The sequence below is a fragment of the Panthera onca genome, chromosome E2, assembly GCF_046562875.1.
Source record: "Panthera onca isolate mPanOnc1 chromosome E2, mPanOnc1 haplotype 2, whole genome shotgun sequence".
NCBI lineage: Eukaryota > Metazoa > Chordata > Mammalia > Carnivora > Felidae > Panthera > Panthera onca.
The window spans coordinates 47,695,384-47,721,556 of NC_138353.1; the positions used below are offsets into that span (position 1 = coordinate 47,695,384).

At 40.3% G+C, this 26,173-nt stretch overlaps 1 protein-coding gene across 4 annotated transcripts in view; it reads left to right on the forward strand.

The window, feature by feature from the left end:
- The first annotated feature begins 3,694 nt into the window (after window positions 1–3,694).
- The window catches only part of HYDIN (HYDIN axonemal central pair apparatus protein), a 415,179-nt gene continuing 392,700 nt past the window's right edge, over window positions 3,695–26,173 (forward strand). For 2 of the 4 annotated variants that reach the window (XM_078438955.1, XM_078438961.1), the window contains exon 1: window positions 3,734–3,910. The gene's annotated coding sequence lies outside the window, so the exon portion shown is untranslated. Of the gene's footprint in view, window positions 3,911–26,173 lie in introns of all 4 variants that reach the window. The other 2 variants (XM_078438962.1, XR_013552530.1) reach the window with 2 other exon arrangements.

The following is a 26,173-nucleotide window of genomic DNA, read 5'->3' on the forward strand; positions in this document are numbered from 1 at the left end:
AAATAGCTCTTTTCCACCATAATGAACATGTCTGATGTTCATACAATGACCACATAGAGAAGTTTGGTGCCACTACCTTGATTTGTGCTAAGGCACCAACAATTTTGCCCATCGGTGCTTCTGCATCATCAGTGAAACTATTAACATGGCGTAAAGGGGAAATAAATAAGACCATAGTTTGAGAACTGCTGTCCTAGTGTATTCCCATTATATTGGCTGCTGATTTTTTAAAGTTTATTACTTATATCAATGAGATATTCCTATTTTTGAGACTTTTTAAAAACATAAATGTGTAGTTTTTCCATTGCTAAAATCTGTGGAGATCAGTATATATTTGTCAGTTCTATTAATATAATTAATTGTATTTGCAGATATTGAACAAACACTACTTGATCATGATGATTTTTGGGTCCTATGTGCTACTATTTTATTTACAATTTTTGCATTAACATTAATAAGATTGGTTTATAGTTGTATTTTATTGAGCAATGTTTGTCTGCTTTTGGAATTAATATTAAATTTGTTTTATAAAAATAATTTAGACATTTTGTTTTCAACGCTCTGAAATAGTTTAAGTAGCATTTACATCATCTGATCTAGACAGATTTGGTAGACTTCTTTGTGAAACTGGCTGAGCCTAGTGCCTTTTTGTGGGGGAGCTCTTTTATGACTTTCTATTTCCGTATTTCTTTTTACACAGTTCGTTTGTTTAGAATGTTGTGTATTTCATCTATATTTTCTTTAAAAATTTTTTATTTCATAGAGTTGTACAAAGTAGTCTCATGATTAAAAAAAATTCCTCTTCTGACCTTGTTTCTATTTTGTGCTTGTGCTTTCTCCTCATCATTTAAAAATCAAGTTAACTATTTCTGTTTTGTTGACTAGGTTTCAAAGAACCAGCTGTTGTGATTTACTCACTGTTTTTTTTCTAACTAATCAATTTCTGCTTTATTTTTAAAAATTGAGATATAATTGACATAACATGATAACAGTTTCAGGTGTACCACATAATGATTCAATATATGTATGTATTGTGAAATGATCACCACAATAAGTTTAGTTAACATTCATCAATGTACAGTTATAATATTTTTCCTATGATGAGAAAGATCTACTCTCTTAGCAACTTTCAAATATAACAGTATTATTAACTGTATATATATAAAACCTTCCTGCCTCTGGCAACCACCAATCTATTCTCTATATTCATGAACTCATTAAAAAAAATTGTTTTAGATTATACATATAAATGAGATCATATGGTATTTATCTTTTTCTGTCTGACTTATTTCATTTAGCATAAAGCCCTTAAGGTCCATCCTGTTGTTGTAAATGGCAGGATGTCCTTTTTTTTTTTTTTTTTTTTTTTTTTTTTTTTAATGGCTGAATAATACTTCATCTTTATCCATTTATCCATCACTGGACTCTTAGGCTGTTTCCATTTTTTGGCTATTGTGAGTAATGTAATGCTGCAATGAACATGGCAGTGCATACATCTTTTTTTTTTTTTTTTTTTAACGTTTATTTATTATATTATTGAGAGAGAGAGAGAGAGAGCATGAGTGCGGGAGGGGCAGAGAAAGAGGGAGACACAGAATCTGAAGCAGGCTTCAGGCTCTGAGCTGTCAGCACAGAGCCCGACACAGGGCTTGAACTCACGGACCGTGAGATCATGACCTGAGTGGAAGTCTGACGCTCAACCGAGTGAGCCACCAGGTGCCCCTCATCTTTTCAATTTAGTGTTTTCATTTCCTTCAGGTAAATACTCAAGTGGAATTGCTGAATCATATGGTAGTTCTATTTTTAGTGTTTTGAAGAACTTCCATACTGTTTCAGTGGAGTAAAACATAGAGGCTGCACCAATTTACATCCCCACTAACAGTGCACTAGTGTTCCCTTTCCACATCCTCACCAACACCTATTTCTTGTCTTTTTGATAACAGCCATCCTAACAAGTATGGAGTAATATCTCATTGTGGTTTTGATTTGCGTTTTCCCAATGATAAATGATGTTGAGCATCTTTTCATGTACCCGTTTGCCATCTTTCTGTCTTTGGAAAAATGTTCAGATCCTCTGCCCATTTTTAATCTTTTATTTAATTTTTATTTATTTTAATACATTTTTTAAGTTTATTTATTTATTTTGAGAGAGCATGAGCTTGAGCTGGTGAGTGGTAGCTGGTATCTGTGAGCATGAAAATCTCACTGGCAAAACTGCAGGAGGTCTGCAGGGGCTGTGCTGGCTGTTGGATTCCTCGGTAGCAAAAAGCTGCTGGGGTCCTTTGTGAAGCAGTCTGCTGGAGTCTGTAATGTGACTCGCAGTGGTGAAAGCTGGGGATGGGGTGTGTAGCATCTGCAAGGGCTGTTGAGGTCCTCGGAAGTGAAGATTTTTGTGATGCTCTGCAGAGCAGGCCACTGGGAACCACAGCTGCTCACACCGTGTGGCTGACACTCGTAGCCCCTGCCCTTGTTCTCTGTTCCTAGCCATTTCTAGATGTCTTAGCTTTGCTGGTCTCTGGGCAGGGTGCAACTGAAGTGGGTTCTTTGTGCAGTGTTCCCAAAGGCTGGGGAAGCTCGTAGCTCACCCTTCCTTCCTTTTACCGGTGAGGGGAATTCTCTTGAGCCCTCTTGGCACGGAACAATGCCAGCCTGGGGCGATGGGGTGATGCAGGCAGAATGAAACTTCTTCCTACCCTTTTTGTATGGTTATTCTCAGGTCTTTTGCTCTATTGTGTTGCTGAAGCTCTTAAGTGGACTTTTAAACTCTCCCAGAGTTATTTTTTGTTCACAGATAGGTGTCTAATTGTTTTTTGGGGGGGTGGGGTGGGGAATGGAGGCTCCTACTCCTCCATCTTGATGATGTTACTCTGTCATTCAGCCCTTTAAAAATGTCACTCTACTGTCTTCTAGCTTCCCTGGCTTCTAACAAGATGGCTGTTATAATTCTTGTATTTATTTCTCTTTAAAAAGTTTTCCCCTTTGCCTGCCTTCAAGATTTTCTCTTTGTTTTTTTGTTTTTAGAAGTTGGATATGATATGTCTGTCTCTGGCTCAGATATTTATCTTGGTAGGTGGTTTGATCTGTAGTTTGATAAATGTCATTAATTTTGAAAATTCTTAGCCGTTATCCCTTCAAGTATTTATTCTACCCAATTCCCTGTCTTTTTTTCCTTCTGGAATTCTAATTGTATATCCATTAGATCATTTGATGTTGTCCTATATTTCCTGGATGCTATATTCTCTTTTTATTTTTTACTCATTTCTCTCTTTCAGTCTGAATATTTCACGAATTCTTCTACTGATGAACCTGTCAGTGACCATCTTGGTCTCTAATACTATGTTTTTCATTTCCAGCATTTTCATTTGATTTTTTCTTACAGTAAGCATCTCTCTGCTAAAATTACTCATCTGACAACGAATGTTCTCTATTTTTTCCATTGGAGGCTTTGACATATTTTTCATAGTTGTTTTATTAAAAAAAATTTTTTTTAAGGTTTTGTTTTTAAGTAGTCTCTATAACCAACGTATGGCTCAAACTCACAACTCTGAAATCAAGAGTCACAGGCTCCACAGACTGAGCCAGCCAGGGGCCCCCAAAGTTATTTTAAATTAAATGTTGATAGCTCTGACATCTGTGTTATATATGAGTTTGGTTCTGTTGATTGTTTCGTCTCTTGGCATTAAGAAGTTATTTCTCGTTTTTTGTTTGTTTGTTTTGTTTTTTACACCACATCACCAGCGATTGTTTGTTTGTTTGTTTGTTTGTGTTTGTTTTTGTTGTCATAGGGGAGAGAGAGAAGAAGGATCCGGGCTGGGCTCCATGGCCTTCCTGCAGCAGCTGCTATTCCTCACCCTGAAGCCTGACCCTGAAGCCTGAGGGATGCTTTCTCAGACTCTTGCCATTGTTTTTTGTGAGTACGTTGGCGTTCATAGAGAGAGAAGCCTGCAAGTGGTGTTAACTCCCCTTTATCTGTAGCCTTCAGGGCTCCATACTGTGCCACCAGCCAATTCTTAGCCTCCACTATTTTGTTAACAATTCTAGGTGAATTCTTCCTCCCAGTGTTCAACTGCCCCAAGTAAACAAGTGCTTGTATTCTGTCTCCCTGTAGACACTTGTCTCAACTCAGATGTGGAACTAGTTGGCATTTCCTCAACTTCAACTCTGATGGATGCAGGAGAAGTTGTTCACTTACAGTTTGCCAACTTTTTTTTTAATTATCAGGATGGGAGGGATACTCTTTCTACCTCTTTTCCAGCTCTCTATACCCATCTAGAAACTAGAAATCAGATCTTCCTGTTTTATTCCTGATATCACTACTGGCAGGGTGACTTTTTGTCCTGGTTTACACTGGTATAAACAGCATCTCCCTTTCACTCCAGAGTTTCTTCGTTTGAATGATAAATGATCATCCTGTCCTCAAAAATATTACATGAATGAGCTTTCACCAGGAGCTTATGTTAAGTTTGGATGGATTTGTTTATCCTGGAGAAAAAATATTGATCATTTTGGTGATATTCTAAAGGATATGGGAGAAAAGGTGTTAGTGAAAGACACATCAACCAAATCCAACGTGTAGACTTTGGATCTTGTTTACACCAGAAGGATTTTTGGTAGGCAATCAGGAACGTTAGAACATGGGCTATATATTAGAAGTGTTAAGGGGGTGCCTAGGTGGCTCAGTCGGTTAAGTGTCTGACTTTGGCTCAGGTCATGATCTTGCGGTTCACGAGTTCAAGCCCGGTGTCGGGCTCTGTGCTAACAGCTCAGAGCCTAGAGTCTGCTCTGGACTTTGTGCCTGCCTCTTACTCTCTGCCTCTCCCCCGCTCATGCTCTGTCTGTCTCTCTCTCTCAAAAATAATAAAATAAACATAAAAAAAAAAGAAGTGTTAAGGACTTATGGGGCACCTAGATGGCTCAGTTGGCTAAGCATCTGACTTTGGCTCAGGGCATGATCTCACAGTTCATGGGTTCCAACCCTGCGTCGAGCTCTGGGCTTTCAGGCCAGAGCCTCGAGCCTGCTCTTGATTCTGTTGTCTCCCTCTCTTTCTGCCCCTCCCCACTCATGCTCTTCTCTCTCTCTCTCTCTCAAAAATAAGTAAACATTTAAAAAAGAAGAAGTATTAAAGAATTATTGTGATTTTGTTAAGTAGTATAATGATATTACAGATATATTTTTAAAAATCTTGTTTGTTAGAGATAAATTCTAATGTATTTCAAGGTAAAATGGTATGACTGGGAGTTTATTTTAAAATATTTAAAATAAAAAAAAAGGGTTAAGGGGAAAGAAATGTGTTAAAGACAAAAATGAGAAAATGGTAATTACTGAAGTTAGATGATGTGTATGTGGGGAGTAATTATTTTATTATCGCGTCTTTTCTTATTTTTATCAATTTCCATAATCAAAATTTTAAAAAGGTACAAGGGCAATTTCATTTAAAACTAAAAGAACAATATTCGGTTACATACCTGCCACATTTCTTTCAAATATATTCATGGAAATGATGAGGAGAGGATGGTGATTCTCTTCTCCCCTCTAAAAATCCTCCTGCTTAGCTCTGCAAGGAAATCAGAAGACTTTGTCATATCCTGTCCAGAAGAAGTTGAAACGACAGGTATCCTTAAAGAAATAGGTGTAATTAATCATGGTGCTGCTTGTTTTGATGAGCATGTAAGAGTGACAAGTTAATAATAAATCTCCAGCTCATCCAGGGAAGGTGGCTAAGGAGGTGCTGTGGTTTAATTTACATCTTTGGAAGCACCGAAGATTTAATAATCTGCCTGCTTCATACATCAAACTAACACCCCTGAGACAGAAAAGCAAAACATTTTTAACTGTTAATCTGAGAAGCAATAAAATCCTGTCTCAGGTTGCAAATAAATTGAGTTTCTGGTGGTCTCAATGGCCCCCTAGTGTGTGATTTATTCAGATTCCAAAGCTATTCAGAACCCCTGGGAACTTTGGCTGCAAAACCAGGCAAACTGGGAATGTGGGGATTGCCAGTGTAATCATAAGGTCTAGACCGAGGGCAGTGACTGATTTTACCTTAGGTCTACTCAATTTATTTCACCTTCTACCTCAACTACAGGTAGATTATGGGATACAAGCATATGTGAATTTGAGATTCAGTTCTAAATGCTTGCTTTTAGCTGGCATTGTAACCATCTATATATATATATTTAATGTTTTATTTATTTGAGAGAGAGAGAGAGGGAGAGAGACAGAGACAGAGCATGAAGGGGGGGAGGGGCAGAGAGAGAGGGAGACACAGAATCCGAAGCAGGCTTCAGGCTCCCAGCCGTCAGCACAGAGCCTGAAGCGGGGCTTGAACTCAGGAACCGTGAGATCAGGACCTGAGCTGAAGTCAGACACTTAACCGACTGAGCCACCCAGGTGCCCCAAATTGTAACCATCTTTATGCTTACGCAGCGCCTGTTCTTAAAAGATCAAAAGCTGTTTTGAAGTTTTTACTTTCAAAGAGTAGGATTTATATTTTGTATTTTAAAATGTTTATTTCTTTATTTTGTGAGGGAGGGAGAGAGTCTGTGAGTGAGCATGAGCTGGGGAAGGACAGAGAGAGGGAGAGAGAATCCCAAGCACGCTCCATGCCTGTGCTGAGCCCGACGTAGGGCTCAACCTCACGAACCATGAGATCGTGACCTGAGCCGAAATCAAGATCCAGTTGCTTTAACTGATTGAGCCACCCAGGCGCCCTCAAAGTGTGGGATTTTAACCTGCTGGAGAAACTGGGATGCAGAAGGGGGAAGTAACTCTTCATGGCATGGCGAGCCATCTGCAAAATCTAAGCAGTGTTCAGATTTCCAGCTCTTTATTTCTTGAGCAGCTAAGCTATGAGGTGTACTGAATTTATTAATTTGGAAAACTGTTTCCTTATTGATATCATCTTCCTTTTTTAAAGAATGGGCCATGAGGGTCTCAGAGAAAGAGGAAGGTAGAGTTGGTGCATTTGCTCCAATTTGTCATGAAATAATTTAGGGAATTAGATTATAAAATGTGATCTCAGCTCATCTTTTTGCTGCGTATAATTTCCACAGCATCATTTGTGATATTTAATGCACTATTATAGGAAATGGAAAAAAGAGCCTAAATTGGTGGCCTAAAAATAGCCAATTCCCCTTCTCTTCCTACCTCCCTCCAGCACCCCCGTGGCTCTAAATCACAGCTGTAAATTGGAATTGCATTTTGTCATGTCTTCCAAGGATACTGACTGACATAGAACGAGCTTCAGATTATTACTAGCACATCCATTCAACTTACCAATTAGGAAAACACATACCACCACAGATGTACCTGGGCGAACCTCCCTCTCCCTGAGGAAGGCTAGACTCTCCCTGTCAGTTCAGATTGGGCCAGATAAGAGACACCCTGGAAGAGACACTCTTCCTCCTTCAGTAATTAGCAAATATCCATGGACTACTTCAGGTCCTGGGGATGTAAAGGCCATAGGAGATTAGAGGCAAAGAGCACCGTGTCAGTTCCCTATTGCTACCATTAACAAATTACCACAAACTTAGTGGTTTAAAGCAACACACATTTATTGTCTCTCCCTTCTGAAGTTCGGAAATCTAAAATCAAGGTATTGGCAGGTCTGTGTTCCTTCTTGAGGCTCTAAGGGAGAATGTGTCTTTACCTTTTCCAGCTTCTAAAGGCTGCCTGCTTTCCTTGGCTCATGGTCCCTTTCTTAAATCACTTCAACTCCTGCTTCTGTTGCCACATCTGCTGCTACTCAATATCATCTCCTGCCTCCCTCTTGTAAGGATTCTTGTGATTACATTGAGTCCATTCTGGGTGATTCAGTATAATCACCCTACCTCAAAACCCGTAATTTAATCACACCTATAAAGTCCCATTTTCCATACGCAGTAACATTCACAGGTTCCCGGAATTAGGATGTGGCATATTTGCGGGGGCCATTATTTAGCCCAGAATTTGGCATTGGCCAGGCCTGCCACACTCAGCTTAACATGACTGTTAAGTTTCTTAACCTTTCTGAATCTCAATCTTTTTATCTGGGAAGAGGAATAAATAATGCCCGTCTCACAGGATCTGTGAAGAGTAGATGCCTGAAAACAGTACCATGTCTGACACATATTACTCGTTCAGTGAATGAGAAGTTTAATGAATTACTGTTCGTAGGTTTCAGTGATGAAAGGGCATAGCCTCACCTTTTTGATGACTTCTGAGTCTAATGGAAAGATAAACAGGTGAACAAATAATTACAAGTCAGTGTGAGGCAGTGTGAAACAGGCTATATTTGTCTCAGGCTTCAGGAATCCTGCAGGCGTGACTTCACCATTATGGGTGGTCACGTGACAATTGAGTTTTGAGGTGAAGGAAGGAAAAATACAGAAGGTCTTCTGAAGCTGTGGCTGCCATGAAATGTCAGGGTCCTGGAAGGTCGTGTGGTGTTTTTGCTTTTGTGTTTGTTTTTTGATGAGGTCATGTTTTTTTTTTCTTTTTTTTCCTCAAGAAAAAAACTAGTTCCAGGTCTTGAGCTAATACGTTAATTATCCTGGTTTAGGGTTTATTCCTTTTTTTTTTTAATTTATTTTTTAATGTTTATTTAATTTTGAGACAGAGAGAGACAGAGCATGAACGGGGGAGGGTCAGAGAGAGGGAGACACAGAATCTGAAACAGGCTCCAGGCTCTGAGCTGTCAGCACAGAGCCCGACGTGGGGCTTGAACTCACGGACCGTGAGATCATGACCTGAGCCGAAGTCGGCTACTTAACCGACTGAGCCACCCAGGCGCCCCAGGGTTTATTCCTTTTAACAATTTAGGGCCTTGGAGGGCTTCAGACCCTATTGTATGGTAAAAGGAGAGACAGTAGTGCAGATCTGTAAGAGAAAGCTGAAAGTCTTTCTGTTCTTTTCATTTCTGCTCTCCTCCTCTTGCTGTTGACCTTCACGCCTTCCCTCCCCCCAAGGTGAAAGAGTGCTGGTCTGATTTGAAACCTTCCAGGGTTCTAGTTGGGCCAAGTTGTCTAGAGACTCTAGAATCCCTGTGTGTGGAAATATTGGCACTCCGCGGGGTGGGGAGGGAGCTTTCATTCAGGTGTCTCTCCCATCTCTGCTGCTGGAGTGGTGAGGACCAAGGTCCACTGTTTTCCTTCTGTGTATGTCCTTTCTTTGTGTATCAGCTGGCCTGAATATGCATGCTGTCCCTACGCTGCCTGTTTTTGGTTCCTTATTCTGTCCTCTGCTTTGTTGACCCTTCAGCAGCCTGTGACACAGACTCCTCATTTGGCTTCTAGAACACTGCTTTCTTCTGTTTTCTTCTCACTTGTGTCCATTCCTTCTCAGTCATCTCTGCTGGATCTTCCTCATTTCCCTGACTTAATATTCAAATATGCTCAAGGTCAGTCCTACGACTTCTCTTTTCTGTCACTAATTTCCCACCCTTATGAATGTAAACACTATCTATGTATTGATGATGCTTGCATTAATTTTCCATTGCTACTATAACAAAGACCACAAATTTAGTGGCTTAAAACAACACTGACTTATTATATTACAGTTCTTTAGGCTAGAGGTTTGACAGTCTCTCTGGGCTAAAATAATGTATACCAGGGCCAATTTCCTTTCTGGAGGCTCTAGTGAACAATCCATTTCTTTGCTTTTGCAGCTTCTAGAAGCCTACTTTCCTTAGCTTCTGGTTTCCTTTGTCTTCAAAGCCATCAATATCTTATCTCTTTGATCTTTTTCTTTCATCACCTCTCTCTGTTTCACCATTTAATGACCCATCTGAGTCAGTTTGGCTCAATCATATAATCCAGGATAATCACCCCCATCTCAAAGTCTGTACTCTTAATCACATCTGTGAAGATTTTTTTTTTTTTTTTTTTTTTTTTGCCATGGTAAGGTAATATATTCATATGTTCTGAAGATTAGGTCATGGCCATTTTGGGGAGGGGAGACATTGTTCTGCCTACCACAATGCTCCAATATATGTCTCCAGCCTAGACCATTCTCCCAAACTCCGGAACCATAAGTTCAATTACCTACTCGACTTCTCCATTTGAATGTTTTATAAACATCTTAAACCTAATTTGTCCAAAACTGAGCTTCTGAACAACTTCCACCAAACCTGCTTCTCTCAGTCTTCATCATGACATTTGATGGATCAACCTTCTAGTTGCTTAGGTCAAAACCTAAGGATGATTTTGACTTCACAGGTGTGTTGTCTCTTTCTCACTTATTTCTAGTTCTTCAGGCAAATCCTGGTGGCTTTACCTGTTTTTTGTTTTTTTGTTTTTGGTTTTTTTTGAGAGAGAGAGAAAGCCAGGGCAAGGGAGGGAGAGAAGAGAAGAGAGGAGAGGAGAGGAGAGGAGAGGAGAGGAGAAGAGAAGAGAAGAGAAGAGAAGAGAAAAGAGAAAAGAATCCTAAGCAAGTTCTACACTCAATGTGGAGCCTGACAGGGGACTCAATCCCACAACCCTGGGATCGTGACCAGAGCCCAAATCAAGAGTCAGATGTTTAACTAACTGAGCCACCCAGGTGCCCCTGGTGGCTCTACTTTTAAAGCTACCATAATGTGGCCACTTTTTACCTTCCTTCTTGCTATCACCCTTGTCTTCGTCACCATCATCTCCTGTCTAGGTTATTACAGTAGCTTCCTAACTGGTCTCTCCATGTCTCTATGCTCGCTCCTCCTCATTCTGTACTCAACACAGCAGCCAGAGAGATGCAATCTTGTTAAAATGCAAGTTGGATAAAGTCATTTCTCTTTCCAAAAAATCACAGATGATTTCCCACATAATGAGTAAAAGCCCAAGTCCTTAAAATGGCCTGTAGTGGTGCTCTGTCCCCTCTGACCTTCACATTACCTCCTTTCTCTCTTCTCTCTTCGCTTTGCTTATTCCTCTCCAGCCACAGTGGCTCCCTTACTATTTCATAAACATTCAAAGCACATTTGTACCTCAGGATTTTCACACAAGCTGTTTCCGCTGCCTGAAATCTCTTCCTCCAGAAAAGCACATGGCTTGTTCTCTTCAAGTGTTTACTCAAATGTCATCCTCTCAGTAGGGTCCACCCTGCAACCGTTTTTTTAAAATTGTATCTCCCTCTGTATTGACCTTTCCTGCTTTGTTTTTCTCGTACTCTGTAGTTTACATATTTATTTTGTTGTGGTTTGTTTCTTCCCACTTGAAAGTAAACTCCACAAAAGCAGGAGTTTATTGCTGTAGTGCTCACTGTTCTCCCATCAGTGCCAAGAACAGTGTTTGGCCCATAGTAGGCACTCAGTAAAATTTGTTGCATGGATGTGTGAGCTCCCTCTGGCATTGGTGAGTGGTTTTGGGGTTAGCCTTTCTTACATCAGAAAAAAATAAAATTTGAATGTTAGGAGACTAGAGTGAATGATACTACATTGACAACTCTAGCTTTAGGGTAAGGTGCTTCTAGAAATTGAAGTGCTTATTACTTTTAAATGTTTCTATTAGAGAAATAAACACTTGTGAATAAAACAAGTGGACTCCCAGATCTGTCACTTATCTGTCAATATCATTGTGATATTGTGACATAATAATAAATACATATATTTGATCTGCTCTTGTACCTGGCACAGAGCTCCTAAAATTGGAATTTCCTAAGTGATAGGGGTGACAGGAACATTGATCCTCATTCATAATAAGGCCCTTTCAACCACAGCTGAGTCTATGCTAATTAAAATTAATAAAGGTACATAATTAAGTATTCTGTCTTTCCTGTAAGAACTGTGTTCAGGAAAAGATAGCTGATGAGGGAAGGTGGTTTTTTGTTTTTTCTTTGTTTCAAGTTTTTATTTAAATTCTAGTGGGGCACCTGGGTGGCTTAGTCGGTTAAGCTTCTGACTTCGGCTCAGGTCATGATCTCATGGTTCGTGAGTTTGAGCCCTGCATCGGGATCTGTGCTGACAGCTCAGAGCCTGGAGCCTGTTTCCGATCCTGTGTCTCCCTCCATCTGTGCCCCTCCTCTGCTTGCACTGTTTCTCTCTCTCTTAAAAATAAATAAATGTTAAAAAAATTTTATTTTAGATTCCAGTTAACATATAATGTAATGTTAGTTTTAGGAGTAGAATTTAATGTTTAGGGATTCACCACTTACATATAACATTTGTGCTCATCACAAGTGGCCTACTTGATGCCCATCACCTATTTAGCTCATCCCCCACCCCACCTCCCCTCAGTTTGTTCTCTATAGTTAATAATCTCTTATGGTTTGCACCCCCCTTCTTCTTTCCCCTATGTTCATTTGTTTCTTAAATTCCTCATGAGTGAAATCATTTGGTATTTGTCTTTCTCAGACTAACTTATTTCACTTACCATAATACACTCTAGCTCCATCCATGTCATTGCAAATGGAAAGATTTCTTTCTTTTTGATGGCTAAGTAATATTCCACCATGTATATATCCCACATCTTCTTTATCCATTCATCAGTCACTGAATACAAGGGTGGTTCAGTATTCACAAATCAATGTGATATACCACATTAATAAAAGAAAGGATAAGAACCATATGATCCTCTCTATAGATAAGGTATTTTGTTAATTGTATAATTTTTTCTTATTGAAATAATCTCAAACTTACCAAGAATGTCAAGTATAGTACAATGAATTACTTTTTTCAGCCATTTGAGAGGAAGTTACCAAGCTGATGCCCCTTCATCCCTGAATACCGAATACCTGAAATACTTTGCATTTTCCATAAATAAGGACACTCTCTTAGATAACCACACTACAGTCATCAAATTTCAGAAATTAACATAAATGCTCACTTGTATTAATAACATCCTTTGTAGCAAGAGTCCTTTTGTACCTTTGTGTCAAGTGGTATCTGATTTTTATTTGTCCCATTACTGATGATGCTCATTTTGATTAGTTTATTCAGGTGGGGTCTATTGGACTTCTTCATTGTGAAGTTACTCTTTTTCCTTTGTAATCATTAAGTATTTTTTGAGGAGGTACTTTGAAAATATGTAAATATCCTGTTCTTCATCCAACATTTATTGTATTTATTTATTTATATCAGCAAATCAATGGATTCTCATCTTATTTAATGGGTTGTAATCTGTTACTATCATTATTTATTTTGAGCCCCATCAATCTGACCTTTGTGCCTGACCCGTTATTCTTTGATTACTTCCTTACTTTCTAGCACAAGAGGTCCTGAGAACATCTTATACTTTCCTTGCTCTAACCCTTGGATCAGCCATTTCCCCCTGCTTCCTTTTAGTGGAGAGTAATACTTAGAAACCAAAATCAGGTGTTATTGCTGTTGGATACCATTGCCCCCAGCCTTTCACCCTACTAGTGGATAGAGCTGGGGAGTCTGTGTGTGTGTGTGTGTGTGTGTGTGTGTGTGTGTGTGTGTGTGATGCAATGTGTGGACCTTGTTTGTATTTAGATTCAGATGAACTAGTTATAAAAAGACATTTTGAGACAATTGGGGAAACTTTATAGGATCTGGGAATATAAATGATATAAAGGACTTGTTAACTTTGTTATGTGTGATAAAGACATTGTGATTATGTTAGAAAAAGATCTTTGTCTGAGTCAACTGACATACTCACAGGTGAACTCTCTTCCTTTATGGTGGTTAAATGAGATAATAATATAGGTAGAAAGGACTATGTAAATAACTTCCTATTCCATGTACTGTGTATGTATATGTATATACTCACATATACATGTACTATATATATATACATACATATATACGTGTACATATACACACACATATAAAATAACTTGGTAATTAAGTATCTAGAACCTCAGCCCTTTTATATACAATGTCTGGAGCTCATGTAATCCAAAAGTTCCCTGTTAAAATAAATTTGTATCACAAGCTTTGTTTATGAGACCCAGAAAGGTTTTGAGTATGTCTAGAGGAGAAGACTTATTTCCTGACCATCATTTTGGTGGTTTGTATGCATCTTAAACCAAAGATAGAACATGATAATTTGAGAAATCACAACGTATTCTTGGTTTTGGTTCAGTTTTTCTCAAATTAAGAGGTTATTTAAGACCAAATATAAAGCCTGTCCTTTGTAATCTTGTCTGTGAACTGTCACTGGTATAACAGGAAGATTGATACAGACATAAGGACTTCTGCCCTTCATTGAGTAGGATAGCTGGTCTCTAACCCCTGAAATTGTTCCCTGCTGGAATGGTCATAGTTCCTAGGTGCTCTTTGACATCCTCAGCAGCTGTAACAGCAAGTGATTTAGTGCAAAATAATCCATCAGTTAATCTCTTTGTTATTGGACACTTCAGACACTTGTATCTTGGTTCATACTATAAATGAAGTGGGAAGTGGCATGACTCTTGATTGTCACAGGCATCTCGCAACATCATCGTTGTCCTGCCTACTCGGGCAGTGACCCACGGAGGGCTCCAGAGCCCAGAGAAGAAGCATTAGGAGGTGGTGAGGCATGTATACAACTTTCTCACCATCAGCAGTGACTCTCCCCTTCATCTTCCACTTCAGGAAACATATCAAAATGAATGAGAGGGCTAGCCTGGAACTATGAAATTAAGTAAATTATTCAGGAACTTAAATACTTGGAATCTTGGTAACAAACAGTGTCAGGATATCATGGTTCCAAGCTATAGCTCTAATGGAATAGTTTTAATAAAAAAAAGAAATGTAAAACAATGTCTACACACTTCAGCAGAATTGTCCAGAGGCCTGACTCTTGCCAAAACTGAAAAGTCCCTTGGAAGTCACCAGCTTCACACTTAATTACCACCTTCTTTGGCTGTTTCTCTTTTACTGCTTTTCTCTCCTCTTCCCGTGATTTTCCTTCTTGCTGCCAAACACACTTTCTCTTCCAGATACCATCTGTTTTCAGAATACATTTGCATTTCCTTTTTCCTTCCCCAAATGGCCCTCCTTTGGGGCCCCTCGAGAGTGAACTGTCTCCATGTTACCACATGGACTGGAGGAAAGAAAGCTGTGGCTTATAAAATTGAAATATAACCAGGAACTGGATAGAGACATTCTTTCCGAACTTGGGTGTGTGCTCTCTGTTCCTAGGGCGCCCACCTTCTTAAGAATCTTGGAGCACAGGGATTAGTTTGGGGTATGTCTTTAAAATACCTTTTGTTTGTTATAAAACTTCAAAGAATTTCAAGGTGTAAAAAGGAGCAAGTGCATACCATTCTCTCCAACATCAGTCATATTCCTCAGGGGGACATGAACCCCTCAGCCACACACACTGACCACTGTCAGTAGTTCTAGTCTTTATGCTATGTGCATATCAAAATGTGCAATATGAACATACAGAAATTGAAAACAGAAATTGGATCATACTCTATATATTATTTGCAATTTATTATTTTACATCCATATCATGGGCATGTTTTCATATCAACACGCATAAAATTTCTCATTATATTTAACAACTGGCATTCCAAAGTATAAATGTACCATGATTTCTTTACTGATCCATATTTTTTCAGATTTCTCATTTTTAACAGTGCCTAACACATTTATCTTTATGCGTCTGCAACTGTATTTGTAGGATGATTGGAATTGCTTCATCAAAGGATATGTACATTTTATTTCAACGTTTTTTTTTGTTTTTTTTTTTTTTTTTTTTTATTTTTGGGACAGAGAGAGACAGAGCATGAACGGGGGAGGGGCAGAGAGAGAGGGAGACACAGAATCGGAAACAGGCTCCAGGCTCCGAGCCATCAGCCCAGAGCCTGACGCGGGGCTCGAACTCACGGACCGCGAGATCGTGACCTGGCTGAAGTCGGACGCTTGACCGACTGCGCCACCCAGGCGCCCCAGGATATGTGCATTTTAAACATTGATAGATATTCTCCTAAATTTTATATCTAATCACTAAGAGAAGCATAGCATTTTCTCCCCTCAACTATCAGAGATTATAATGAGATGAATGATAATGATTTGTAAAGGATAAAGTATTTTACAAAGTATTTTTATTCTACTTATTTAACACAGATACGCTAGAGGGAAGTAATGATCTCCAATTCACAGATGAAAAAATGAGGGTTCATTGAGATTAAGAGATTTGCCCAAGGTAATACACTTGGAAGTGACTGAGCTGAGCCCAAGTCCCTCTTATCTAGGAGCCTGAAATTCCTGCACTTTGTCCTACACAGCTTTAGCTTTTCATGGGGTAGCACCGAAACTTCCACTGTGATGGATTGACTGAGCCTAGGTTGGGGAGAGGGAGTGTGGGGAGATTAATGGCCAGCCAACTTCATGTTAATGTGGCACACCCACGGACATACAAGACGTTTCTCTCCCTGCCATTACTCCCTTAGTAATCTCATTTGGTCACAGTTTCAAATATCATCTGTGTGTCAGTGACTCCCAAACTTTATTTCATTGTAGAACTCTCTCCTTAACATACCCTATTCCTAACTCTGGCTATTTCTTCCAAAGCCTGCTCTCCCTGCAGCCTCCACCGTCTCAGTTGTAACTACTGCACCCTTTTACTTTTTCAGGCCCGGATCCTTGATTCTTCTTTCACACCCTCATTCGCAGGGGCTATTACCAAGGCCTTTGTGTGACTTTCCAACCAGGTTTCAAATTAAAATCCAGTCTCATCTTGTTCTAAACAAACCTGGATTATACTGCGTTATTCTAATTAAAAAAAAATTTTTTTTTAATCTTTATTTATTGTTGAGAGAGAGACAGAGTGTGAGTGGAAGAGGAGCAGAGAAAGAGGGAGACACAGAATCCGAAGCAGGCTCCAGGCCCTGAGCGGTCAGCACAGAGCCCAACGCAGGGCTCGAACTCACAAACCACGAGATCATGACCTGAGCTGAAGTCTGATGCTCAACTGACTGAGCCACTCAGGTGTCCCTACACTGTGTTATTTTAATCCTACTAGCATGAAAGGTGATTCTGATCTGATGCTTGGAACTTGCACTCTAATTTAAGAGACCATGGACCGAGTGAATGTTTGGAGACGAGAGGACATTCATAATATATTTGTTTCTACTGGTTTTTAAGATTAAGAAAAATAGAAAGGCTGAGTTAAATTTATTGAAAAGATAATCAATTTAATCTTAGCTGAGAGATCAGTGGGCCCAAATTTTGCAAGCCCTCAAGTCCTCCTGAGATCAGTGCTTCCTTCTAGCGTGCGCATTGGTAAGGAGAAGGAAAACGGGGACAAGTGGAGTCCCAGAAGTGAGCCTCTTGCACTGCTGCTTTTTCTCTCCCTCCCAGAAGTACAGGTGCAAAATGAATATCTTCGAGTGGAAAGGCAGCTGATTTCAAGGGCTTAAACAGGAGCTGAGGCAAAGCTGTGGATCTTCCTTAATGCACAAAGGAAAGCAAGCTCTTAAGTAAACTGTGGTAAAAAACTTAAGTTATTGATCAGAAGGGGGATTTAATTTGTCAGGAAGCATTTTTATTTGCTCCTAGCCTACTGAGCCACCCAGGTGCCCATATCCATTGTCCTCTTGGTGGAGATTTCAGTTGTTTCCAGTTTGGGGCTTTTACAAGTAGTACTGCTTTGAAATTTCTCATACGTCATCTTTTGGTGAAACTATGGATGCAATTTCTGGGTCAAGTAGAATTTCTCAGGGGATATCAGCTTGAGCAGGCACCACCAACCAGTTTCCCAAAGTGGTTGTTCCGAGTTAAATCCCTACTAGCAGTTGCTCCATATCCTCACCAACTCTTGGTGTTTTTGATGTTTTCGTTTTGGTCATTCTAATGGGCTTGTAGCATTATCACATTGTAGTTTGAATTTGTATTTCTCTGGTGACCTAATAAAGTTGAATACCTTATCATGTATACATTAAACACTGTGTCTGGTATATAGAAAGTATGCAATAAATGTTAGCCATATCATTATTATTATTCTCTGGCAACCAAAGAATAACTTTTCAAGTGGGACCACAGATTTCTAGAAGCTTCAAAACAGTTTATACTCTCTTGGCCTACCTTCTGTCTCCCATGTATGCTCTTCCCCACACCTGTCTCTTCTCCATGTTAACTTCCCTATAAATAAACTCCCTGACTGTCTCTGAGTCTGGACATGCTGAATAAGAACTGAAAGCCAGGTGCGACTTCTGACCTCCACCCCAAACAGGTTCTCACCTTTGCTCAGATGTGCCCATTCCAAGAGGAACAGAAAAGATCCTCACTGAGAGGCTCCAGGTCACCCAGAGTCTCATCCAGCTGACCTGACCTCCCTCTAGCTCTTTTGTGATAAATGGCTTTGACGACTTTCTCATTATTATGGTGTCTGGTCCAAATCAGACTTGAATCTTTAATGCTTCCCATTAGGAAAAATGCATCACTTGACTTTTAAGATGCAGACAAAATTCCCCTTGCAAAGCCAGTTTCTTGAGGGGTTTGTTAATGCATCAAGCCATGTGCCTTTGAGGAAAATTCCATTATGTCCCTAAAACAAGAAGGCAGTTAGTTTAGCCCTTCTTGCTAAACTGTAGGAGAAAAGAACAACAAAAATGTGTAATTGGGGGTTGACCTGCATCTTATAAGATCTTGGGAAAGAGACAGAAAGAAGACAGATAGCTTAATACTTCCCAAACCAGGTCAAAAATTTTCATCCATGTTTGTATAAAATATTTATTATGTAATGTAATAGATACAATTTTATTCTCTATGTAGCTAGGCTAAGATTTTCTCGTGATGAGACCCACCTTTGTCAAGAAATTTCTTGGTATATCCCCTGTGGAATAAAATGTGGGACCCCTACCCCTAAGGAGCTTAAGAGACAGAAATAGTCTAGAAAAGACAAGAAAATGAAACTGCTGGCCACAATAGAAGCTGCAGGGAAGAGAAAGAAAGAGGGATGCTAAGCAGGCAAAGAGATGGTTTAAGGCTGTTCAGGGGGACCCCTTAAGTTTTGGGGAGAGCTGCTTAATTCATTAAATACATAGTGCGAGGTGAATGTTTTGTGGAAACCCATGGAGGAACTGAGCTCTGTGTGTGCATCAAGCAGGGATGAAATCGGAAAAGCCTGAATACAGAAGCCACGAGAAGGGGCAGAAGGAACAACCAGCCTGGGATGAACCTGAGGTGTGGTGAGGGCTCTTGACTCAGTCGAGCTTGGGGGAACCAACTTGTAACTGTTTAGGCAGAACTTTCCAAAGTTAGTGTCCCAAGGATCCCCTCAATCGGTTAGGAGCTCCACTCTTGGTTTCTGCTCCGATCATGATCTCACGGTTCGTGAGTTTGAGCCCCATATCGACCTTGGGATTCTCTCTCTCTCTCTCTCTCTCTGCCCCCTCCCACCCCCACTCATGCTGTCTCTGTCACAAAATAAGTAAATAAATTTAGAAGAGTAGAATGGATCAGTAAATCATAGAATATTCACACGTTGTACTACCGAATAGCAATGAGGATGAATAAACTCTCAACTGCATGCAGTACTGGATGAATCTCATTTATTCACTGTAACTTGATGAGGCGGTACTTATTATTACTCTCGTTTTGCACACGAGGGAAGTGAGCACAGAGAGGATATGTTATTGCTGGATCCCACAGAACTAGGTAGTGAAGTAGTTGGGATTCACAACCTTGGCAGTTGAGTTCCATCCTCTGATCCTTGTGTACCACTGCCGCAAGCCTCCAGCCATACCAGCAGCAGGCACTTAGTGTGTGTGCTTCTTTGGTGTAACATACCCAGAGGCACAGGGTGGACCTGGTGCAGGCTGGTCCTGCAAAAGGTGTCTACCAGCCAAGTGCGATGACCGTGTTCCAGGCTGTATACAAGTGCTCCCCCTAGAATATAATGTTTGATCCTCACAGCAGCCCTTTGTAGTGAGTACTGCTGTGCCCATTTTTACAAAAGGGGAAACAGATACGGAGAGGTAAGGTAACTGACTAAAATCTTATTATAGTATGTGACGGAGCCAGGATTCAAAGCCATATCTGTGTGCTATGGAGTCCATGCCCTTTACCAACCCACCACGTGCCTCTCCTCAGCACCAACCAGGGCAGCGAAGCCACAGGGCGGTAGTCCGGCAGGAACTATTGCTCCTGGTCGCGGAACTTGAGTTCTTTGAGCTGTATCAATTGACAAAAGCAACGAATAAAAAATGAATATGCGACCAAACCCCTGAGGATTCGTGAGGTCAACTGGCTTTTGGGAAAAGTATCTGCCATAGTTTGTCTTCACTCACTTTCAAATGAAGAAGGAGCCAGCATCTCCACTGCCTTGACCACATCTTCGCTAATCTCTGCAGTGTTTGCAGCTCTGCCAAAGTGCGCCCAGCAGGCCGCGAGCATGGCCCCCTTCTAACAGCCAGAGCGGAGACGGCTTGTACTGGGGAGAAGGGAGACTTACTTAGCAGATGGTGGAGGTGCACATGGAATCCCGCAGTGGACTCTGAAACAGGTGAGGGCCTGTGCCCCAGGGTCCTCCAATGAGAGGACGCTCGGACGCTGGCAAACTCTAGCCACTGGCTGCTCGAGAAACAGATGCTAGGCCTTACTGCATTGCCAAGAGCAAAAGTCCTTGGGGACTCAAGGTTCTTTTGCTTGACTGTGTTGGAGGCATGAGAAGACAGGAGAGTTGAGGAATTTTTAGTATTTCCTCCTGATTTTCTAGAGTATCATCCTCTCCAGTCTCAATCATTACAGTGGCTTCCTACCTGGTCTCCCTAACTTGAGTCTGTCTCCTCCTGGATTGACCTAAATTCATACCCAAAGCTCTAGCTGCCATTTCCCCAAGCATGCCATGTCACCACGGCATGTATACAAGTGCTTCCCCTAGAATATCATGTTTAATCCCCAAGCGTGGCTGTCACCATGTCGTTGCAAATGCTGAATACTCCCTCTCTGCATGACAGGAGACAGCTTATCCTTGATGGCCCAGTTCAAAGCTGTCTCCCTGGTGTTGCCCTTCCTGACCACCTATCCAGAGAGAATTCATTGTTTCCTCCTCAGCACTCCCAAAATATTTTTTTTTCTCTTTTTAATATAATATCCGTGCTCTAACAGTGTACTGTAATTATTTGTGATCCTATCTCTAGAGTAGACTGTGAGCTTCTTATGGGCAGGAACTATGGCACATTCATCATATCCCTGGCATCTACAGTACTTTGCTTGTCTAGGTGCTAAATGTACATTTGTTGGATGAACTCCAAAAGCACAGATGTTTGAGGTATATGATCATAGTTTCTTTGCAACTCCGATGTAGCATTGACCAAAAAAAAAAAAAAAAATGCTTTCCTTAGGCCAACTTTACTGTTGTTACATTGCTTTCTCATATGTGCTCCTTTTTGCCATTTGAACATTAGTACCAAAAACTATTTTTTTGTTTATTTATTTATTTTTAATTTACATCCAAGTTAGTTAGCATACAGTGCAATAATGTTTTGGGGAGTGGATTCCAGTGATTCATCCCCTATGCATAACACCCATTGCTTATCCCGACAAGTGTCTTCCTTAATGCCCCTTGCCCATTTAGCTCATGCCCTCTCCCACACCCCTCCAGCAACCCTTAGTTTGTTCTCTGTATTTAAGAGTCTCATGTTTTGTCCCTCTCCCTGTTTTTATATTATTTTTGCTTCCCTTCCCTTATATTCATCTGTTTTGTATCTTAAATTCCACATGAGTGAAGTCGTATGATATTTGTCTTTCTCTGACTAATTTTTTTTAGCGTAATAGCCTCTAGTTCCATCCACGTAGTTGCAAATGGCAAGATTTTCATTCTTTTTGATTGTCGAGTAATACTCTATTGTGTGTGTGTGTGTGTGTATGTGTGTGTGTGTGTGTGTGTGTATATATATATATATATATATATATATATATATATATATATATACATCTTCTTTTTCCATTCATCTGTTGATAGACATTTGGGCTTTCTCCATGCTTTGGCTGTTGTCGATAGCTTTGCTATAAACATTGGGGTGCATGTACCCCTTTGAAACAGCACACCTGTACCCCTTGGATAAATACTTAGTAGTGCAATTGCTGGGTCGTAGGGTAGTTCTATTTTTAACTTTTTGAGGAACCTCCATACTGTTTTCCAGAGTGGCTGCACCAGTTTGCATTCCCACCAGCAGTGCATAAGAGATCTTTCTCCGCATCCTCGGCAACATCTGTTGTTGCCTGACTTGTTAATGTTAGCCATTCTGACAGGTGTGAGGTGGTATCTTATTGTGGTTTTAATTTGTGTTTCCCTGATGATGAGTGATGTTGAGCACTTTTTCATGTGTCTATTAGCCATCTGGATGTCTTCCTTGGAAAAATGTCTATTCATGTTTTTTGCCCATTTCTTCACTAGATTATTTGTTTTTTGAGTGTTGAGTTTGATAAGTTCTTTCTAGATTTTGGATACTAACCTTTTATCTGATATGTCGTTTGCAAATATCTTCTCCCATTCCGTTGGTTGCCTTTTAGTTTTGCTGATTGTTTCTTTCACTGTGCAGAAGCTTTTTGTCTTGATGAGGTCCCAATAATTCATTTTTGCTTTTGTTTCCCTTGCCTCCAGAGACATGTTGAGTAAGAAGTTGCTGTGGCTGAGGTCAAAGAAGTTCTTGCCTGCTTTCTCCTCCAGGATTTTGATGGCTTCCTGTCTTACCTTTAGGTCTTTCATCCATTTTGAAGAAACTCTATCTTTTAAGTGTAGGTAGTGAGGTGCTTTCCTCCACCTCAGCTTTCTCATTTGAGTGGGTGTTGGGATGGTGGTGGACTTATCAGTGATGTGGTCTAACATGAAACTGGAGTATTTGTAGGTGGGGAACAAAAGCTTCTTTGTTTCCTGTGCCCCACCCTCTCCAGCTCCCAGGAGGGATTAGCAGGTATCAAAAGCTTTATAAGCAGTTTTTTGCTGCTTAGTAAAATTAGATTTTATTTTTTTATTTTCTATTATTTTTTAATGTTTGTTTGTTTATTTATTTATTTATTTATTTATTTATTTATTTTGAGAGAGAGAACATGCAAGCAGAGGAAGGGGCAGAGAGAGGGAGAGAGAGAATCCCAGGCAGGCTCCTCACTGTCAGCACAGAGCCTGATGCAGGGCTTGAACCCAGGAACTGTGAGATCATGACCTGAGCCGAAATCAAGAGTCAGATGCTTAACTGATTGAACCACCCAGGCCCTCCCCCCGCCAAAATTGGCTTTTACTTTTTAGAACAGTTAGCTAAAGTTTATCATTTATTCAGATTTCCTTAGCTTTTACCTAATGTCTTTTTCTGTTCCAGGATGCTATCCAGGATAAGACATTACCTTTAGTTTATCATGTTGAATTAGGTTTCTTTCTGCTGTGACAGTTTCTTAGACTTTCCTTGTTTTGGATCACCTTGACAGTTTCAACAAGTACTGGTCATGTATATTGTAGGATATCCCTCTAATGGAATTTGTCTGCTGTTTTCCTCATGATTAGACTGGAGTTACAGTTGTAGGGGAGTAAGATTACAGGTAAGGTGTCATTTTCATCACATCATGTCAAGAGTATAAGCAAACTTTAAAAAGTGTCAGTGTATAATAACTCTTCCCTCTCCTCAAATTTGTGTTCCCTTCTGTATTCCCTATCTCGATTAGTGGCATCATCACCCACACAGTCATGAAGGCTACAAATCGCATCTGCTCTTTCTTCTCCATCTTCCATCGAACTAGCCATCAATTAGTAAGATGCTAGTGCCCCGTGGCTTTGTATTTTTCCTCTTCTCTCATTCATGCTGCGTCTGGTTAACTCTGTGTTATTTTTCCTGTGAACTGTTACCATAGCCCCCTACCTGGTCTCTCTGTTTCCACTGCCTTACCTGTCCATGGCATCCCTCCTAATACTCAGGGTTAACTGTTGGTTTAACATCAACTCCACCTTCAGAAATCTCAGAATGGTTCCCCATCACATGCAGAATGTTTAATTTGTTGGTGGAATTCAAGGCTCTTCTAGGGCTAGCTCCAAATAATCTCATATGCATTGGTAAATATTATTTCCTTTATAGTGAATGGTTCTGGGGAATTTATCTCAAAAACAAATAAATATTTTCTAAAACTAATTTTCCCCTTCATTAGAGTAAGTGAAATGATGTGTGTATGCTGTGCATACTTCATGGGGGATACATACCTGTCCAGGCCACGACTTTTGCTGAGAGAAAGAGCTACCCTTGTCTTAAAGTCTGGTATGAATAGACAGGCCCACTTGCTGCATAGTTCATATCAAGTTAGAAAAGATGAGAGGGAAGAAGAAGGGAAGGAGGAAATACAGTTGCCCAGGGTGTGAAAAAGAAGGGAAGGAGGAAATACAGTTGCCCGGGGTGTGTGTGTGCGCGCTCAACAAAACCTTTACTCAGTTTCCTTTTTCAGTGGCTAGAACTACAACATCTGTCTATTCTCTCACAGTTTCTGTGGGTCAGGAGTCCTGGCACAGCTTAGCTGGCTCCTCTGGCTCCGGCTTCCCACAAGCAAGGTATAGCTGCTCCGCTGGGTTTTGCAGTTCTATCACAAACATTTTCTAAAATTCACTGGCTAAACCTCAACGACTTCAAACTTCTGTAACTCAGAGAGCTTTTGTCACTCTGCACGAATGGTGTTTAAATGTACATTAAATTCCTTCTTGTATCGGATAGCCAGTTGTCTATGTCACAGGTTGTGAAATGAGTCCATTGTGCTTGAGTTTATAATATGGCTGTTCAAAATTTTAATGAGCAAAAGAAATTGGCTTTCACATTCCATCTGCCAGTTATTCATGTAAGTAAGTTCACAGTCTTCATTATTAAAATGTAAAAGTGCACGAGGAATTTGTGAAAGTCTCTTAGGTGTCTGCTGAGGAATGCGTAAGCAGTCTAGACCAGGGATCATTTTTAATGCCCAGCACTAGGCGAAGAGAAAGGCTAACAGAGGCCAGGAACTAAGAGTGGAGAGAGCAGGAACCACGGGTCCCGGAGTGCTCACAGGCAAGAATTTGGGTAAGTCATTGAATTAATTAATCAGGAAGATTAATGCTCTCTTTGCATGCTTATAAATATTGAACTGTTAGCTCATCAAAGCTGTGTTATGGGAAAAGGCAGAGACTATACAGAAGTAGTCACAACTGATTCGCAAACTGTTTTCATTTCCCAAGCTCCTAAATAATGAAACTATTTTCTGAGAGTGGCACAAGAGCTGTTACTCTGGGATGGGAAACATGCACAGATCATCTGGTGAAAGCAGCAACTATAACCAAACCTCTGATGTTTTTATGCTCTGAGAATCCCATTTATCCGTGGTGGAGAATGCGTCCATATTACTCGATTCCTTACACGATTTCTGATAATGCTATGTTGCCAGCAGCAAAAGTAAAGACTGTTTATTAAGGGTTTACGTGGCAGGGTGCAGACATCGAGAGACCAAGACAGTTGGTCAGAAACAGGAAGAACACATGGACAGAACCACATCATGTAATTCCACTATATCCAAGTGGATTTAGAAACACACACACACACACACACACACACACACACACACTCACACACACTCACTACCCATCCATGTATATACCAGCCATGTTCCTCCACTATTTTTCCTCACTGATGCTAAGAATATTTCAAAATACCCACTTTTGATGTATTGTCTATGCTGTGACTACCTTTATTAGTGCAGGCAGGGAATATTTGATTTAATAAACAATCGATGATGCTACTACTACCCTATTTTAATTTTTATTTCTCCTTTCCCCCTCTATTCCTATGGGGGGGTTATTTTTCTTAAATCCTAACATAATTTTAGATTTTGCCTTGCAGTTCATTCCCCACCAAAAGTCATTGCTCTCAACTTTCAAAGTCATAACCATCTTTATAGGATCAGCAACTAAGACCAAATCATATCAGGGTCATCCCTGGCTGTCATTAACCCGTCTGATACATCCATCTGCTTTTCTAATGACGCCAGGGGCCTGAGGACTGTCCAAAGCCTCAGGGTTGGTCTGATGGGAAGACAAGGGCAATGGGGTGCTTTTAAATTTGCTCTCTTGTTTCCTTCTAACATTCAGCCTGGACAGCTTACAGAAGACCACTAGCTCAATGCCTGCCTCTTTCTGGTCCCTTCCCATGGCATTATTATAGAGACTGTACCTTCTATGTTTAATCTAGCTAGAAAGTAAACAACTGAAAAATTTCCTCTCTTTGTCCCTCATATCTGACACAGCTGATACAGTCCTGAATACCTAGATATCTGAGAACTAGGTGTTTAAATGAATGAGTTGATGAGTTCTTATATATTCCTCTCAA